This window comes from Cannabis sativa, chromosome 6 (assembly GCF_029168945.1).
Source record: "Cannabis sativa cultivar Pink pepper isolate KNU-18-1 chromosome 6, ASM2916894v1, whole genome shotgun sequence".
Taxonomy (NCBI): domain Eukaryota; kingdom Viridiplantae; phylum Streptophyta; class Magnoliopsida; order Rosales; family Cannabaceae; genus Cannabis; species Cannabis sativa.
The window spans coordinates 56997517-57008048 of NC_083606.1; the positions used below are offsets into that span (position 1 = coordinate 56997517).

Below are 10532 nucleotides of genomic sequence, written 5' to 3' on the forward strand. Positions count from 1 at the left end.
GGATCAACTGGGCGATATTGACTTGAATAGATATTACGGTAAGTTTAATAAATCTAAGTCAAAGTTCAATATCGGTCCCTTGCGATGCATACTCATGCATCCAACCTGATGTTTACTTTAACCAATGCTCTGGAAAGAACATAGCACTTCTCCAAATGCAAGTAAACTCTGTTGTAGATTATCATATCAGTAAAACCCTGTGTCTGATAAATCTAGGAAACTTTATTCACATAGTCATGTTTACTTTCCAATATGTTGACAACACAATAAACAGGATCAAGTATTTGAAAAGGGTTTCAGATGAATTCATACATTATGTACATATAATCATGAAATAAATCATGTGAACCATGCAACATTAAATGTTATTTTTGATCTATATTAATAAGTAAATTCTGATTATATTGAAATGAGTTTTATTTAGGGCATAAAACCCAACAGAATAAACAACTGAGAAATTCTCATTCCCTTTCTTTTTCTCTCTTCATCTTCTTCTTCTTTCTTTTCATCTACTTTATATTATTTTATAACAGTATATTTAATTATTTTGTATCATTTTTTGTACTCTTATTTTTATATATAGAGAGAATTCAGCAAGATTTATTCTTTTTGAGATGATTTTAATTGTGTAATTTATTTAACTTTATCAACTTTTTAATATAGTGTAAAGATTGTAATTTTTTTTTTTTTTTGAAACAGGTGTAAAGATTGTATTTAAATATATGTCAATTTATATTTATTTTAAATGTGTAAATTATTGTATATTAGTTTCTACTTTTTAGTTATATTGATGTCCATATTTTAAATTAAAACAAGAGAAATGTTAGTAAATAGCCCTATTTTTAATTTTAGTGATAGTTAATGTCCCTTTTTTTAAAATAATTAAACAAATGTCTCTTTTACTTTTTAATACCTAAAATATCCTTCATTATATAAAAGGTATTATAAAATACCTTAGAGTAATATAAATATAACATGCAAATACTATACCTTAGAGTAATATGAGTATTATGTCATTTTTTATTTTTTTTACTGATATGTATTCATTTAATTTTATTTTTATTTATTTCCTTCATTATATATAATATAACATATAAATATTATACCTTAGAGTAATATGAATATACCACAACAATTCTATAATCAAATAAATATATAAAAAAAAAACTTAAATAAATTTCCACAAGTTTTTTTTTCTCTTTCTTTCATGATATACCATAGCAAATAAAAATAATATACCACTCTATTTATTTATTAATATATCATAGCACATAATAAAGATATACCGTACAAAATAAAAAAAAAAATACTACAAACTTAAATTAATATTTAATAGTTTTTTTTTATTTCTATCCTTCACGATATACCATATCACATATAAACGATATACCTTAGACCAATATAAATATATTATAAACTTAAACTAATATACTATTAAATGATTTTTTTTTACGATATACAATAGCATATAAAAACTATATTCTGCAATCATAAGCATAAATACTATAGTGAAAAATTAATATACCACCAGTATAGTGGAAAAAATATATTCATACCAAAAACTTAATTTAATATTCCATATTTTTTTTTCTTTTTCTTTCCTTCATGATATACTAATAAACATAAAGACAATATTTCATAGTGAAATATAACTATACCTTAAACTTATATTAATATTCCATATTTTTTAATTTTTGTATTTCGTTCATTATATACCATAGCACATTAAAATAATATACCACAATCTTAAACTAATATACTACCTTTCAGTTTTTTTTAATATACAATTGCACATAAAAACGATATACTATTGTGCAAAATAAATATATCAAACACTTAATTATTCAAGGTTATAATTGTAATTTTATCATCAAACTTTTAATAGAATGGACATTTTCTTAATTTTTTATAAAAGGGGACATTTATTAACATAATTGTTAGATTTAGGGCCATTTTGCATCTTGGCCCTTAAAACAATTCATTATTTTTAAAAAAAAAAAAAATAGGAACAATGGACACCACAAGTGGTGTCAATAGAGTTTCCTATAGTGCCTAAAATAATAGTAGATGGGGTGTTATTGAGTTGAAACTTGGCACGACACTTGGACTATAGGTGTGCCACATAATCGTGCCAGTAGAGGATACTATTGGCATGCCATCACTTATCGTGCCAAAACAAACTTTTTGGTGCGAACTTTTTGGCACGATATGTAGTTCCCATAAAAGATATAGGCATGAAAAAAAAAGGCTATTAGGCACTACATTTATCGTGTCCATAACACTTTTTTTTTTGTAGTGATTAGACATATGTTATCTTCAATTATCAACAATTTAGCGATTCTTTTTAATTTTTTTTTTTTTATTTTACATAATTTTAAGTTGTGTTTGTTTTATTATTTGAGCATTAATTTTTGTTTTATTTTTAGATTAATTTAAGAATAATTTGCAGTTAGATTATCAAGATTTTTTAAAGCATCATACAAATTCATTAAACTAAAATCACTAATATATTGCATTCAGTATTTAGTTTTAATTTAAAACACCACTATTTAATATACCTAAAAATAATTTTAAATAATAACTAATAATATTATTTCTTTAATTATTAATTGTATTATTTTTAAATAAAGTAGAAAACACCTAGCATAAAACTAAGTATACGTGCTTCGCACGCAACTTTCTTATAATATATATTTATATATATATATTTCTAAATATATCTATATAGGGCAAGACTATGGTAGGACCTAGCAAAAGTTCCCTACCGGTAGGGAACTTTTTTTGACCATTGATTTTAGATCATGTGGTTATTATGATGTAAGGTGTATACTCTTACGATAGGACTGCTTGTATACGATTAAAACGTTATACATATTATAATAATATTTAATTATATTTATTTTTTTAAAAAAATAGTATCAATAATTAAAAAATTTATTAATTTTTATTTTGAATTATTTTTTTTAAAGTTATTTTGAATTATTTTTTTTAAAAGTTATTTTGAATTATTTTTATATTGGTATTTATTTTCAAAAAATAATTATTTTTCTAAACTCATTTTTTTTTTGGCTTCTTATTTTTTTGGCTTTTTATAATTTACTGATGGTTTTTTTTTTTTTTTATGTTTACACCTAGTCTTTTCTTTGTTTTGCCTTTAGGTTGTGTGTGATTCTGGTGTTATTGATTGTTTTTTCAGTGGTTTTTATTTTGTTATTTGGCTGCTCTTTTGAGACGCCACTTATAAAAAAAAATTAATTAATTCGGTTTGATATTATTTTTTCTGCCAAAAAAAATTGAGTTTAAGAGAAGCAAGTTGGTACGGTTCCAATTAAAGAGCATATAAAATCATTCAAGCGATCCGATATCAGAAGAATTTTTGAAAATAAATATCTATATAAAAATAATTTAAATTAATTTTAGAAAATAATAATAATAATAATTAAAAAATAAAAATTAATAATTTTTTAATTATTAATATTATTTTATTTTTTAAAATAAATATATTATTAAAATATTATTATAATATGTATAAAGTTTTAATTATATACAAGCAGTCCTATAGTAAGAATATATACCTTACTTCATAATAACCACAAGATCTAAAATCAACGGTTAAAAAAAAAATTCCCTACCGGTGGGGAACTTTTGCTAGGTCCTACCATAATATTACCCTATATATATATATATATATATATTAAACACAACTAGCGCATATTTAAAAAAAAATCGGCATGCACTGAATACACGATTGAAGCCGATATGATGGTACTGAACAAATACATAAATCGAAACATATATTTAAATTTACGATATATATATACAGAAACCATAAAATATTAAACACAGTACAAATCACATATCGTATATAAACCAAAAGAGAATTTGATATATAAAATAATATATCGGCTGAATTATTCAAACAAAAAATAAAACTTTAATTTTCGAAATCTCTAAATTTCATAAACAAAATCATCAGGTCTTCAATCAATTTAGCAAAAGATGGCTCTGCTACCACTTGTTAGGATTTATAAAACACTCAAGAAATATATGGGTGAGTTATGCCATACAGACCACGAAACTCTCTAGTCGTATGGTCACGAGGATAGATGGTTTAGTCAGGAATTTTTGGTGGGGATTTGAAAAAGGGAACCAAGGTCTCCATCTCAAAGCATGGGATAAGCTGTGCCTTCCTAAGTCTTTGGGTGGGTTACGCTTTAGGAAAACTAAGGAAATGAATCTGGCTTTCCTAGCCAAGTGGGGGTGGAATTGGTTGAAGGGTTCTCAGGCTTTATGCTGTAAAATATTGGAAGTCAAGTATCTTAAAGGGAAGGATTTTCTCAGCTGTAGATACAAAGATTCAGATTCCTGATTTTGGAAAAATATTGTGAAAGCCAAAGCAATTCTAAGGAAAGGGGCTTAAAGTCGTGACGAATGGAAGGGCGACTAGTATTTGGAGGGATCCCTGGATTCCTCACTATAAAGGTTTCATTCCGAAACCAAATGGTGGTGTTTTAACCAATAATAACTATGTGGCTGATCTCTTGCTTGCTAATGGAGACTTGGATATCCTAAAGCTAAATGGCCTTTTTGACAAGGAAACGGTGTCTGCAATCGTTAAAGGTGGTAAACCTTCAGGTCAAGGTGAAGGTAGATGGGTGTGGACATTGGAGAAAAATGGGCAATTTACGAGTAAATCGGCTTACCTGTCTCAAGCTTTGGAAAGAGCTCCTCAATGTGAGGTTGCTCCAGCACTCTGGAATAAGTTATGGAATAGCAAAATTTTGGAGAGACATAAGATCCTATGGTGGTGCATCCTCTCTAATGCCCTCCCTGTTAGATCCGTGATTGGTAGAAGATTCCACATTGAGGACACCTGCTGCCCTTTGTGTGGATTAGGGGAGGAATCCATGGAACATCTTTTCTTGTCCTGTGATGTGGCGTTGCATTTATGGAGATCTTCACCGTGGGGCATCTATCCTATCTGTAATACTGGGATTCGAGTTTGGGACTAGGTCAAATTTATATGGAATCTCAATACTAGGGGGATACGAGTGGAAGAAGTCTTTTTGTATGCTTCGATTATTGTTGAAACTATCTGGAAAATGCGAAACGATTTTATACATAATAACTGTCATTCGGATGTTTTGAAATGTATTGATCAGATTTGTACTTCTTATACAGAGCTTCATGATGTTTTCTTGGCTTGCCCGACACCACCTTTGAAGGGGACCTGGAGGCCTCCACCTCAGGATTGGATAAAATTGAATTGTGATGTCAGGGTTGGCTTAGAAAGCATGTGCATAGCAGTGGTAGAAAGGAACAATCTGGGTAGAGTGGTTCGGATTCATACAGCTCGGTCGGACTTCTCGGATGTCTTATGTGGAGAAGCAGCGACCTATTGTTTAGCTCTTTCGTTGGCCCTAGAGCTGGGTTATAAGTTTGTTTTGGTGGAGAGTGACTCGAAATTAGTTATCAATACTCTTAATGGGACGGAGTCACATTGGGCGATTGAGAACTATGTCTCCTTTTGTTCTAAGTCAAGTCCCTCCTTTATTTGCTGTAATTTCGTGTATGTTAGTAGAACTTGTAATTTTGTGGCCCATAATGTGGCTAATTGGGCTTTTATTCACAAGTTGTATGGTTCTATTCCGGCCTCCTCAGTTTCGGAGGACCTATTATGTAATGACCGCGAGGTCTAACTCTGTTTATTTATTTGAATGAATACGTTTATTTTCAAAATATATATATATATATTCCTAAAAGTGTTTTAATATAGAAAACCCTAAACATAAATCTATAGAACCTTTGCTAAATTAAAGAAGAAGATGATAAAAGATGAGCAGAAGCACTAACCTGAAGCCATTGTTGGAGATTGCAGAGAAGGTTTTGATCTTCCAAGAATACACTTATTTTCAAAAAAAAAAAAATATTCCTAAAAGTGCTTTGATATAGAAAACCCTAAAAATAAATCTATAGAACCTTTGCTAAATTAAAGAATTAGATGAGCGGAAGCACTAACTTAAAGCCATTGTTGGAGATTGCAGAGAAGGTTTTAATCTTCCAAAAATACACTATTTTCTAAATTATTTTCTTTGATGGGGAAGGAGAGAATACAAAAAATCCTAGTGTTTCTTGGGGACCACTACCTATTTATAGGCTCATTATATGATGAGTTTTGAGTATTTATAATTTGGCCCCTCAACAAATTATAAATTAACTCATGGTATCTACATATTATTTCCATGACAATTTAATACCCTTTTGATACTCATAACATAATTGGTCACTTAATTTTGTATCACACTTTATAATAGCATATACATTATACATATGTGCCCACAATAAGATTTTCATCTAACAATGTTTATATTGGTACACCTATTATTATTATTATTTAAAAATTATAAAAGATAATTTTAAAATTTATAATATTTTTTATTTTTAAATATTTACTTTTTATTTTTATAATTTTATTTAATTTTAAAATGAATTTTGAAATAATAATATTAGATGTACCAATATAAATGTGTCACGTGTATAAGAGTTTATATATGCAGTGTATGTTAGCAGTTAACTGCATAACACCTTAAATTTGCTAACAGTTCAGTAATTTAGTTTGGAGGGTTTTACTATTAAAATTTGAACTTAAAAAATTAAGTGCAAATGAAATTATAGTTTGAATGGTTTAGGGTCCAACTTTTTAAAAAAATGGTAAATGGCGGCAAAACCCCCAATACTTTCGTTTTGGTTTCATTAAACCCCCACAACCCAAATTTCTGCGGGTAAACCCCCAAAACCACTATTCTGTTAGCAATTTACCTTTCCCGTCCAAATTTAGCTGTTAAATGCCAGGTTGACTTGTCCACGTGGACACAATATACACGTGGCACAATTTTATTGGTCCACGTAAATAATTATATTAAAAAAATTAAAAAAATAAAATAAAATTAATTTAAAATTAAAAGATTTTAAATAATTTTTTTTTCTTTTTTTTCTGTTTTTTTTCTTTTTCTTTTTCTTTTTCTTTTCTTTCTTTTTTTCTTTCTTTTTCTTTCCTTCTTTTTTCTTTCTTTTTCGTTTTCTTTTTCTCGTTCGCAGACATAGTCTCTCTCTCTCTCTCTCTCTCTCTCTCTCTCTCTCTCTCTCTCTCTCTCTCTCTCTCTCTCTCTCTCTCTCTCTCTCTCTCTCTCTCTCTCTCTCTCTCTCTCTCTCTCTCTCTCTCTCTCTCTCTCTCTCTCTCTCTCTCTCTCTCTCTCTCTCTCTCTCTCTCTCTCTCTCTCTCTCTCTCTCTCTCTCGATGCAGGTACAGACCCGTGGCCGGCGCCGTCCCCGATGACCACCTGCTAGGCGCACGGCGTGCTGAAGCTTCCCCGACCCAGGTAACCCCGAGCCCTCTTCTCTTTCTTTCTCTCTCAGCCCTCTTCTCTGTCTCTCTCTCTATCTCTCATCCCTCTTCTTCTCTCTCTCTCGATGATGCAGAATAGTCCAGTTGCCGTCGACGAGGACCACCGAGCCGTCCGTTGACGAGGACCACCAAGCCGGCCACGAGGACCCCAACCTAGGTATCGATCACCGATACCTCTCTCTCTCATTTAGGATTTTTCATAATTTTTCTTTGCAATAGATCTGTGTATAAATTTTTTGGGTATTATTGTGATTTTTATTTTTCAAATTTGTAGAAAAATAATGGTTGTGGAGAAATAAATTTAGGTTTTTAAGGTTTGTATTTTTGGACTAAAATTTTGTGTATATATGTGTGTTTGTTTATTTGTTGGATTTGGATTTATTTAAATTGGTTTGTTTTGTGTATATATGTGTATATCGGGGTGGTGTTTTGTTTTGATTTTTTTTTTTTTTTTTGTGATTTGGATTTGAAAATAGGCGGTGGTGGTGGTGGTTTTGGCACTAGTAGGTTGTGGTGATTTTAGAGATGGTGGGTGGTGGTTTTGGTGGCTGTGAATGGTAGTGGTGGTGGTGGGCATCTGTGGTGGATGATGGTGGTGGTGGTGATGATATTTTTGAAGAGGAGTAATGGTGGTGGTGAGATAGAGAAAGAGATGAAGGAGTTAGAGAGAGAGAGAGACAGAAAAAGAAAGAAAAAAAAAATTATTTAAATTTTTTTAATTTTAAATTAATTTTATTTTATTTTTTTAATTTTTTTAATATAATTATTTACGTGGACCAATAAAATTGTGTCACGTGTATATTGTGTCCACGTGGACAAGCCAACTTGGCATTTAATAGCTAAATTTAGACGGGAAGGGTAAATTGCTAACAGAATAGTGGTTTTAGGGGTTTACCCGCAGAAATTTGGGTTGTGGGGGTTTAATGAAACTAAAACGAAAGTATTAGGGGTTTTGCCGCCTTTTACCCTTAAAAAATAACCTAAAAAATATGGATAAATTTTAAAGGAGTTTCGATTCTACTCTCTAAAAAGAAGAAATGAAAGACATATGAAATGACCCTAAGACAGAGATTCCTGAGCATAAGTCATTCATATGACCAACTTTTCTAACTTCTCTCTATAACAGAGGTAAGTGAAGGCCTCACCTTTTCACTCTCACTTCTCTTTGTGAACTTCATTCCTACTTTTCAGAATTGTTTTTACCCTTGTTATAAGCCTCTAGCAAAGTTAAATACTATCTGATCTTCTATCTACCAAGCTTGCTCGAGTGAAGAACGAAAATCAATCACTGTACTAAAGTAAGTCAACAATATCCTCAATCATTAACCTTTTTCATTTACTAATCTGGTGTTATTATGGTTATGCTTTGAGTATTGTTTGTTTTTGTTAATAGATAATCATATTGTAATTTTTTGTCTTACTGGTTCCAGGTGATAATTATTAGGAGTTGGTCCTTTTAGCCAAAATGCCTCTGTTATCTTTAGGTTGTTTAGGTAGTGGTAGTACTGAAAATGAAATAGAATTAGAAATACTTTTCAAGAAGATAAATGATTGGAAACTTCCGAGAGTCCCAATTAATCAAATTTACAAGCAAAGATTTTCATTCTTCAAAAGTACTCATGACCACACCATAGGCACCATAGAACAAACAATCAACATATCCAAAGAGCAAGAAACTATTCAACTTCTTTCAAAGAGTCGATTTGAATTTCTGAGAAGAAAATTCAGTCATCTCCACTTAGGGTTGGTCCAAGTTGCTATCAAACCAATGTCACAAGAAAGTCTGAGCACTTCTGTCCTAATGAGTCTTAGAGATTGTAGGTACCTAAATTTCAAGCGATCTCTGTTGAGAGGTGTGGAGACCAATCTTTGTAATGGACCAGTATATTTCGATTATTATCCAAACTATATTGTGTCATTAGGGGATCCACCCCTTGAAGTCTTGACTCTCAATATCAAAACTGGATCTTTACCTGTGGCATTGATATATAGAGTTATTTACAAGGTCATAACAACTGAAGAACTAAATGAAATACGTTGGCTTCTTAATGCTGGATTAATAAGTGAGGTTGGATTAAAAACGAGTACTTATGAATTAGCAGAGGTAATGCATGTAGATCTAACTAGATCTAGGAAACCGAAGCCAAGAATCATTCGACTCGAACAAGTTAATTTTCCAGAGAGTTGGAAAGGTACGTGATCAAGAAGGGTGTGCAGAAAACGAAGAAAACTTGGGTGAGAATTGAACACTATTAATGAATGTGCATCTCGTCATCTACGTACCTTTAAGTTGATCCCTATTTGTCTTCATAGCTAATTTATTAGTACGTTAAAGTATGTAAGATATTCTAAGTTTTATGCTCAACTAAATTGTAGTATTTTTATGTATTATGTATGACATTATAAGGCATTGATTTGAAATGAATGATATGCTAAACTCTCTTATAACATTTGATATGTGTTTTATGTGTGCTTATTTTATTTGGCTTGTTTTCTATGCTGTGATTGTTAGAACTAAATCTTTATGTTGTGATTAATTAGAACTTATAGATAATTTATTAAATTATTTTTATCATATATTTTAGTAGTCACATATAATTTAATTAAATCAACATTATAATATTATGAAAAATAAAGAATATTACACAAAGTTTGAAATGGAAATATAAAAGTAAATTTTTTAAAGGACACATTGTCTCTAGTTTTTAAAATAAAATACTTAAAAAAATTAGTAAATTATATGAATAAAATTGTGTTTAGTTATAATAGTGAAACAATTTTCTAACTTAAAAACACACAATTTTAACTTGATTCAAATTTATTAATGAAAAGTATTATAATACTTCAATACCAAACGTTTTATAATTGTAATATATATTCCAATTCATTAAAAGTTCCTCTAATGCATCTACCCTAAAAGAGAATCCAACAAAAAAATAGTCTAAAGCTTCACCATTCTCTCAGATTGAGAATTGATTAAGATACCAAGGTGCAGATGACACATACTAAGGAATATGAATGAGGGTTAATCTCTTTCCCATCTTCATCAACCTTTGTTAATGCAAGCCTAACACTATAAAAAAAAATTATTTTCAGTGACAACTTTTTAGCCACAATATAAATTTTT

At 30.0% G+C, this 10532-nt stretch overlaps 1 long non-coding RNA gene across 1 annotated transcript; it reads left to right on the plus strand.

Annotated features, from left to right (window-relative positions):
• Positions 1 to 8436: 8436 nt before the first annotated feature.
• LOC115694796 (uncharacterized) lies at positions 8437 to 9853 on the plus strand. Its single transcript, XR_004007466.2, has 2 exons — positions 8437 to 8703; positions 8836 to 9853. It is a non-coding gene; the product is annotated as an uncharacterized LOC115694796 (long non-coding RNA).
• Positions 9854 to 10532: the final 679 nt, after the last annotated feature.